Consider the following 9,760-nt stretch of genomic DNA (forward strand, 5'->3'; position numbering starts at 1 on the left):
GATTCTCCAGGCAAGAACACTGGAGTGGGTTGCCATTTCCTTCTCCAATGCATGAAAGTGAAAAGTGAAAGTGAAGTCGCTTAGTCGTGTCTGACTCTTCGCGACCCCATGGACTGCAGCCTACCTGCAGCCTACCAGGTTTTCTTGAACTACACGTCAATAAATGTTACGGCCCACTCATCGTTGACTTTAAAATTTTAAAAAAAGTTTAGTAATTTTTTTTTCCATCACAAAAGGAAATTTTGTTCATCAAATCTAGAGAAGTAACTTTTTGCAGAGCTTGGTTTGAGCATCATATTATTCTAGGGACTTTCACCAACAAACAGAAATGACTTTCCACTTTCTGGACCCAAATTTATTAACTCATTTTTTATCTCTGAAATAAAAAATTCTGAAGTTCAAGTGTTAGAAATCATTCTAGAGTTATTTCAACAAAGATTCTTCTATTTTTATTTTTTTGAAAATTTAAAATAAAAATCACACTCCTCTGATGTCTCACTGATGTGCCTTTTGTTTTTTAAGGTCCAGGCAGTTGAAAGCCAATGTTTTGGTTTGTACAGGGTACAATCAAATGTTCAGGTGTGACTAAGTTCTGTGGCGTGACCTGATGTCTACTTCTAAGAGGTGAGGTGGACCAACACCCTCTTTGAAAACCTAATTAATTCGATAGTGATGACATCTAATTATAACTTTTCCCATTTTGGGGGGCACTAAGAAACATGCCTCGAATAGAAATACTAACAAGTATTTTGCAATGATAACTCCTCCAGACTGAAATACAAAATATATCTATTCTGTAAACTAGTCCTTGTTTACACTCTTTCCTTTGGTGTAATTTGTAACAAACTACTCAGGTTCTGGAAGGACTGTAATACTGTAGAAGCCCCATGGTCATTTTAACCACCTCATCAGCTCCTAGGGTAGAAAATTATCATGAAAAAAGGCCAAGAGCTCCCTCTCTAAATTAGCTTTCTATTTAGAGTTTCTCCCAACCAAGGGTTTTCAGTAAAAGGAAGGAAATACAGTATACAAGACATGACATCTGATCTCATGAAGGGCGGTTCAGCTATGAATATCTTCTTTTAAAGTGCTTGCTTATCAGTTACCTTATAAAAATGCAGCATTACTCTGTTAACTTGAAATCATAAATGACTCACAGAAACTTCAGTACATCATCTCTGTTGAAATATCTTGGGCATAATTTCTATCCTGAAGCTGCTCATGGACCATAGTTGGACTAGTTATTTTAATACCCAGTTTTTACCAAGGTTATAAGGGGATATAGAGCTTTTCTTAGTGTTAATTAGTGCTACACGTATGAAAATGAACAATAGACTTAACAAATAGGTCACTTTTTTTGCCTCTGAGGAAAGATGAGCTGATAGTAAGTTTCTGGGGAATTCTAATATTGATGCTATGAAGTTCCTCTATTTGTCAGTGCAAAATCTAAGAGGGATCAAAAAAAGAAACTTCCTCATTTTGTACTTAGGGAATACACAGCATTAGAAGCAGAATCAGATTGAGTAGGCTTCTTAAAAAATAATCTTTATTTAAGGAATATAAAGTATTCTCAAGTCCATGATACTGTTGTACACTAATTAACACAGTCCTTGTGACCAGTGACAACTCCAGAAATTTTGTGCAGAAGGACTTTTGAAGCTGCATTTAAATTGCAAGCACTGTGCCTTTTAGCTGGCTAATTTAGAGCTGGCTGGTAAGTGGAGGTGGGTGGGGATACCCATCAGGGTCTTCCAGGGAAACAGATTCAATAGGAACTATTTAGGTATGTAGATAGACACACACACACACACACACATATGTATGCATCCATGTATGTGTGTGCTTGTGTGTGTATGTAGACATTTCCTGTAAGGAGTTGGTTTACATTATAGAAACTAAGAAGCCCCAAGATCCCCAGTTAGCAGTCCAGAGACCCAGGAGAACTGATAATAGAGTTTGAGCCCAAACCTGAAGGTCTGTGAAGCAGGAAAGTAATGGTTCCAATCCAAGAGTGAGTCTGAAGGCAGAAGACCAACGTCCCAATTTGAAGACAGTCGGGCAGTGAGTGATTTCTCCCTTTATCAGCCTTTTCGTTCTAATTAGACCTTCAATGGATAAGCCGAGCACCGAAGAATTGATGCTTTTGAACTGTGGTGTTGGAGAAGATTCTTGAGAGTTTCTTGGACTGAAAAGAGATCCAACCAGCCAATCCTAAAGGAAATCAGTCCTGAATATTCATTGGAAGGACTGATGCTAAAGCTGAAACTCCAATACTTTGGCCACCTGATGCTAAGAACTGACTCCCTGGAAAAGACCCCAATGTTGGGAAAGATTGAAGGCAGGAGGGATGACAGAGGATGAGATGGTTAGATGGCATCATGAACTTGATGTTCATGAGTTTCAGCAAGCTCCAGGAGTTGGTGATGGACAGGGAAGCCTGGCATGCTGCAGTTCATGGGGTCGCAAAGAGTCCAGACATGACTGAGCGACTGAATTGAACTGACTGGATTGAATAATGCCTACTCACCTTGGGGAGGGCAATCAGCTTTACTTGGGTATGATTGAAATGTTGATCTCAGTCAAAAACAGTCACAGATGCACCCAGAATAATACTCAACCTGGGCACCCCATGGCCCAGTCAAGGTGACACATCAAACTAACCATTACTCAGTATCTGACATAATTAATGTCTTTTAGATAGTCTCATGACTGTGATAGCTGAAATCATTTAATATCTGAACTGTACCTTCTCATCTGTAAAATGGAGGTAATACAGTAAGCCCTGTTCTATACTATTACAAAGTTTATGAAGTGACTACTGAGCCAAATCAGTTAACCTGGAATTTCTGGGTCTGGGAACCTATAGTCAATCACATTATATATGAATTTGTGGTATCATGAAATTTTACTGTAAAAGTACTTGCTTCATTAAATTGTTTGGAAGACCAGATGGAATGATGCATATAAAGCAGGCGTCCTCAACCATCTGGGATCTAATGCCTAATTATCTGAAGTGGAGCTGATATCAGAATAATAATAGAAATAAAGTGAACAATAAATGTAATATGTTTGAATCATCCTGAAACCATCCTCTCCACCCTGGTTCGTGGAAAAATTATCTTCCATAGAACTGGTCCCTAGTGCCAAAAAGGTTGGGGACCACTGAAAAGTACTTAACAGAATTGCCCAGCACAGAAAAAACTTAATAATACAAATTGTTCTTTTTATTTCTTTATTTCCTGCCTCCTCCTCTTCCTTTTCTTCCTCCTCCTTGATTTTCTCTTCTTCTAATTCTTATTATTCTACTGCTGCTGCTGCTGCTAAGTCACTTCGGTCGTGTCCAACTCTGTGCGACCCCATAGACGGCAGACCACCAGGCTTCCCCATCCCTGGGATTCTCCAGGCAAGAACACTGGAGTGGGTTGCCATTTCCTTCTCCAATGCATGAAAGTGAAAAGTGAAAGTGAAGTTGCTCAGTCGTGTCCGACCCTAGCGACCCCATGGACTGCAGCCTACCAGGCTCCTCCGTCCATGGGATTTTCCAGGCAAAAGTACTGGAGTGGGGTGCCATTGCCTTCTCCGATTCTTCTACTACACATATCTAATACTCTTGATCATTAATCATTCTAGAAACATCTTGTCACATTTTCCATAACACCACGTTCTGATCAATTTTATTTTACTTGTCTGACATTTCCTTCTCTGTCTCTTTAGAGTACTTCTATACTTGATGCTGTTCTTCAATAGATAATATTGCTCAGGATCTTGTTCTTGGCCCACTGTTTATCTTACTCCACACACTCTCCTCAGGCAGATTCTCAGTGGTCCAGGTTTCACACTGCACTGTGAATATGAGATGCAGGAATAAAAATGTTTTGGCTGAGTTAATGAAATTAAGGCAAAATGAATCCTAAAGAGACCAATAGTTCCTCTCAATTTATAAAGCATTACAAAATCAGCGAAAAGATCTTTCTAAGCTTTCATATTTTTCATCAATATTCTCAGAAACTTAAAAGATTTGCAAAAAACAAAGCAGAAGCCACAACTCAAAACTATGTATGTTTAATAAACATGTGTTTATGCAAGTAAATGAACAAATTATATACTGAATGGTTTCCAAATAATGTCCTATAATTATTATGAGATTGCTATTTTGTGCATGTTCAGAAGATAAGAAATTAATTTCTTCTTAATCTCCTAAGGACATCTCTGACAATTTAGTTCATCATTCAGACTTAAAGCTTAAAGGCTGTGAAATGTGGTACTCAATTCATTTTTATTCAATTCAATTCATTTAAGAAATATTTATGAAATGTCTTTTCTGTGTAAGAGCTGAGTTAGATCTCTTCTTTGACATCATGATGATTAAAATATAGTCTCTGGCCTCGAGGGGTGTACATTATTAGAGGGATGTTTAAACAAATGTGCACATATCTATCGTGTAAAGCACAATAACCTGAAAGCTACAGAAATGTTATAGAGAATCAGAGGGAATATACTGAATTAGTAGGATTAGAAAGGACTTAAAGGAGGAGCTAGAATGAGTCCCTAAAACCAAAATATAACAAAAGAATATTTACTTTACTACTTTGAGTTTCATTTTAGGTTATTATATATGAAGTCATCGACAAAATACACCTTAATTATGTACAGTAATAACACATTTTAACACTATTATTGTACTTAATAGTTATATCATTTGAGAAAAAAACTCTCTAAGTTTCAGTTTTTACGATGATGACAATAACATCTGCCTTATACTTGTCATTGTAATGGGACTCCAAATGAATATGTTTAGTACTTAGGAGACATGAGGATTAAATGATAGGTATTTCAGTGATTGGTTGAACAACTGTACCTCAGTTGTTCTTTAATGGATTGTTATTCAATAGTTATTTAATGGATTGAAATCACTCTGCAACAAAGTATCTAGCAATCTGCCACATTTGGGTTTATGGTCTACCACTATTTGGATTGGAGACACGGAAATCTCTCTTAGGAAATTTAATGACAACAAAGGTGATTACTACCAAATCATCTCCAGTAATTTTAGAATCAGAAAAGATCTTATAAACCATCTTGTTCAGCATCCTTATTTTACAGCTAAAAAACTGAGTTTATTATAAAGTGGTTATTTCATTTACCATAAGTTTTATATGATTCAAAAACCTTCACATTGCCTCCAACAAAGTCATCAACATGTATTAATTATAAGATGTAATTATCTTTGCTCAGCAATATCTACACTATCACAAAAGAAGTAGGTACCTCATCTTCAGAAGGAACTGACAAGCCCAAGATACACATCAGAAGCTATCATGATGGAAGAAGCCTGGAAAATGATCATTTACCCTGTGGAAGGCATTAGAGTTGTTCAGTGTCAAGAAAAAATTCATGTAGACATAATACTTATTCTTGAATGTGAACGTGGAGTCACTCGGTCGTGTCCGACTCTTTGCGACCCCATGAACTGTAGCCTACCAGGCTCCTCTGTCCATGGGATTTTCCAGGCAATACTAATGGAGTGGATTGCCATTTCCTTCTCCAAGGGATCCTCCCAACCCAGGGATCGAACCCCAGTCTCCGGCATTTTAGACAGATGCTTTACCATCTGAGCCACCAGGGAAGTCTAATACTTATTCTTATTAAAACTTTAATGAAAATTATGTGGCAAATCTACATTGTTTCAGAAGAAACAATGGACCTATGGGAGGACATTACAAAAGAGAGAATTTTAGTTTGAAATCAGGAGAAATCTTTTAAACATTAGAGCAGCCCCAAAATATCTGTCTTGTAAAATCATTGTACTAGACTGTCTCATAAAATACCTTCTAATTTCTCAATATCCTAAGTTTCTCCGGATTTTCAAAAATAGTAAGTATGGGATTAACTATTCTTGATGCTGCTGCTGCTGCTAAGTCACTTCAGTCATGTCCAACTCTGTGCAACCCCATAGATGGTAGCCCACCAGGCTTCCCCGTCCCTGGGATTCTCCAGGCAAGAACACTGGAGTGGGTTGCCACTTCCTTCTTGATGCAAAAGGATTTAATTTCTTTATTTTTCTCATTTCTTGCATTACCGATATGATTTGATAACATAAATATGACTTATGAATTATCTTTAAAGAACCTGTTATCTTACAAATTTCTTTTAAGGCTCCATTTTACTTGAATTAGATTAGCTTCTCAACCACCACCAGCTATCCTTTTATTCTTTTTAAGTCTGAATATAGGTAACCTTTTATTTTCTGGGCTGTAATATCATACTATGGAAGGGGAAAATGTAAGCCTCAACACTTCCCCTTCCAAGTTAACATAAAATATAAAGAATTTTAGAAATTGCATGCCATTTGTATTTTAAAAAGAGAAATTATTTTACTTGGGTTACCAGTGAAATAAATGGATAGGAGGTATAAGGAAATAGATTAGAAATCACCCAAGATACAAAATATAGTATTATAAATAAAGATAAGTGAAGAAGACCAGGTGGAGATCTTAGGAAGAAATTTTATGGAAGAAAACTGAAAAGTCTGACAGTATTTCCCAATATTGGTCCATCTCAGAGAATCAGAAATTTTGAGTTCTGACTTTAATACCATAAATTATAGGGTGACCATGGATAACTGGATAAATATTTCTAAACATTTTATGTTTAAAGTGAGGGAAATACGTAATCCAGTGCTATCTGGGGGCTCACAAATAATTTTGGCAGGTGTTTTATCAAAAATACATATATATCTTACCCTATAATACCTTTTTTTTTTGCAGAGAAGGGATTTTATATTTTAAAAAGAAAGAAAAATCTAGGCTTTTCTACAAGTGCTTCATTTTACACTGTCAGGTTGATTTGGCTATTTGTCAGAGAATCTTTGAGACATTATATCTTATATCAGAACTGTCTTGGAGAATAATTGTTTGCTTTGGGGTCTCATGGCAGTAATTTTAAAATCTCTGGAGGCAAGGTTATTTACAGAATAAGGTGAGAAAATTTGGGACATTGCTAAAAACAAAGACTATATCTTTAAGTAACTTTTGGCAAGCACATCTAGTATTTGCTATAAAATGTATAGTCAATCAGTATTGAGAATTGTCATTATATATACTTACATTATTGAGAGTCAGTTGCAGTGAGAGAGAAGAAACAGAGGAATTATTTACAATAGTGCTCCAAAGACATTGCAGTTTGAACTTGGTATATACCTTAAAATCAGAATAAAATGGAATCTTTAATACAGCACCTAGCACAAAACCAAGCACTCTTCTAGTACTCAATAAATGTTTGTTGAATGAAGATCCCATATGCTCAATCATACCAAGAGTTGAGAAATAGACCAAATTTAGAACAATAATACACATATATTCTAATTATTTGGGAATGGTAAACAGAAGCTTTGAAGACTTCATATGGTGATCAGAAATGGATAATTTTGTCAGAAAAAAATGTATATTTTATCATCAATAATAAGCTGTAAAGCAAAAGAATTTTACTACCATTTAGAGAAACCAATATTACTAATAAATATTTACTTTGCAATGTTAATCTCCGTTTGAAACACTCAGGAAATCTTTTAAAGTACAAGGAAATCGAAGATATGTTCAAATTGTTGCACTGATAATTAGACAAACACCGATCATCACAAGCATGATTTACAATCAGGTTTCAAAACAAACAAAAAATCTGTTCAGTTTTGCCATATTTCAGCCCCATGTAAGCCCCATGTAAGAAGACACTGCCTCTGAAACATGAACAGATGCTCTACTTAGTGAAAATCAAGAGAATGTACCATGTGTATCACAGACTCTTTAATAGATAGAACTGGCCTTATAAGGAGAGTATATATATATATGTGTGTGTGTGTGTGTGTGTGTGTGTGTATTTGACTAAATTTGAGATGATTAAATGAAAATGAGTTAGAAATCCCCTTTGAATTTAGAGTTTGGCTCCACCCCATTCCTACCCAATAAAAGTCCCTGGACTTTTATTGCACATGAGCTGAACAGAGCTCTCAAAGACAAAAGATATACAAAAGCACAATCTTTTAACATAAGCTTCTGCACTTACTAATGCAGGTTCAGCCACCTATTTTACAAGATACTTATTAATGAAGGTAGAAGAGCAGGATAAAGTGATGAGAGTTTAATTTATTTTGGAAGTAATGGTTTGTACAGTAATTATCGAGAAGCAGCCACTTGTCAAATGAAATCAGTAACAAGTGCAGTTGGGAGAGCTTTTCTGGTACACAGGCATTGTGAAATGTTTTACGTTGCAATGAGAATGGACTCCCTGACAACAGTTTATTTTGCTTTAAAAAAAAAAAAAACCTGTAAACCAATTGTATTTAAGAAACTATAGCATGTTTATGAAGATTAATTTATTCTAATCTGTTTCTCTTTGTTTATTAAAAAACACACAGAAGTTTTCAGTGATAGGTAGTATCACTGATTTAATATTTAACTTTAGCTTTACATTTAATATTTGACTTTATCCAATATACCATTAGGAGTTCCCTGCTAGCTCAGATGGTAAAGAGCCTGCCTGCAACACAGGAGACCTAGGTTCGATCCCTGGGTCAGGAAGATTTCCTGGAGAAGAAAATGGCAACCCACTCCAGTATTCTTGCCTGGGAAATCCCATGGACAGAGAAGCCTGGTGGGCTACAGTTCATGGGGTTGCAAAGAGTCAGACACAACTTTTAGCATGAATTTAGCAATTAAATAACAACAGTGTTCCATTCACCTTTATTAATTCTCCCAGGACTTGATGTTGATCCAGAAACCCTATTTCAGGTCTGTGGGCAGGAAAGATGAAAGGTCACAGAGTTCATGGGGTATATTCAGAGGATGAGGAAACTTGAGGAACAGTCTAATAAAAATTTAAGCAGATTACCAAGAATATATAATCCCTCAGTGGCACGTAGTGGGAGGCATTCATTCCAGAGAAATACTTGGGAGAAGTGAAGAGGAAGTATGTAATCCATAAAGAAAGATCTTGGGAATAGTAACTGGCTAATCAGGAGGCTGGAGTATTTTACATGGGCAGTTATGATCCACAGTTTGACAAGGAAGAAACAAAAACATCAATGGGAAATATACCCTGAAGTAAATTTTTAGCTGCTAAGAAAAAGACTAAACAAAAAAAGGTACTTTATATTCCCTTCAGAAAATGAAAGAAAAGTAATAATTTGGGCTTAGAATTGTTTGGGCCCCCACTAATATTGGAGAAGGCAATGACACCCCACTCCAGTACTCTTGCCTGGAAAAGCCCATGGACGGAGGAGCCTGGTGGGCTGCAGTTCATGGGGTCGCTAAGAGTCGGACACGACTGGGCGACTTCACTTTCACTTCTCACTTTCATGCACTGGAGAAGGATATGGCAACCCACTCCAGTGCGCTTGCCTGGAGAATCCCAGGGACCGCGGAGGCTGGTGGGCTGCCGTCTATGGGGTCACACAGAGTCGGACACGACTGAAGCGACTTAGCAGCAGCCACTAATATACTGCCTTTGATAATTCTTCAGGATTCACCAGGCTCTGTATTTTTGCTTACATAAACTGTACTAAAATGACCAATGGGCACTTAAGGAACTAATCAGCGGCTCAGTCAAACCAATCAGTTATTCCATATTGAAAATGAATACAAATTACTCTCTTGTCACCTTGTCTATGTCACATTTGCATTCAAGTTAACATTCAGTTCAGTTAACATAGTTTAAGAAATTTGTAGTAATAAATCATAAATAGAAGATCTAAATACACCTATCT

At 36.6% G+C, this 9,760-nt stretch overlaps 1 long non-coding RNA gene across 1 annotated transcript; it reads right to left on the minus strand.

Moving 5' to 3' along the window:
• Positions 1-3,637: 3,637 nt before the first annotated feature.
• On the minus strand, positions 3,638-7,224 carry LOC133235528 (uncharacterized). The gene is made up of 3 exons (XR_009732580.1): positions 7,107-7,224; positions 5,269-5,352; positions 3,638-3,843 (listed from the first exon to the last, which is right to left on the minus strand). It is a non-coding gene; the product is annotated as an uncharacterized LOC133235528 (long non-coding RNA).
• Positions 7,225-9,760: the final 2,536 nt, after the last annotated feature.

The sequence above is a fragment of the Bos javanicus genome, chromosome 2 (assembly GCF_032452875.1).
Source record: "Bos javanicus breed banteng chromosome 2, ARS-OSU_banteng_1.0, whole genome shotgun sequence".
Taxonomy (NCBI): domain Eukaryota; kingdom Metazoa; phylum Chordata; class Mammalia; order Artiodactyla; family Bovidae; genus Bos; species Bos javanicus.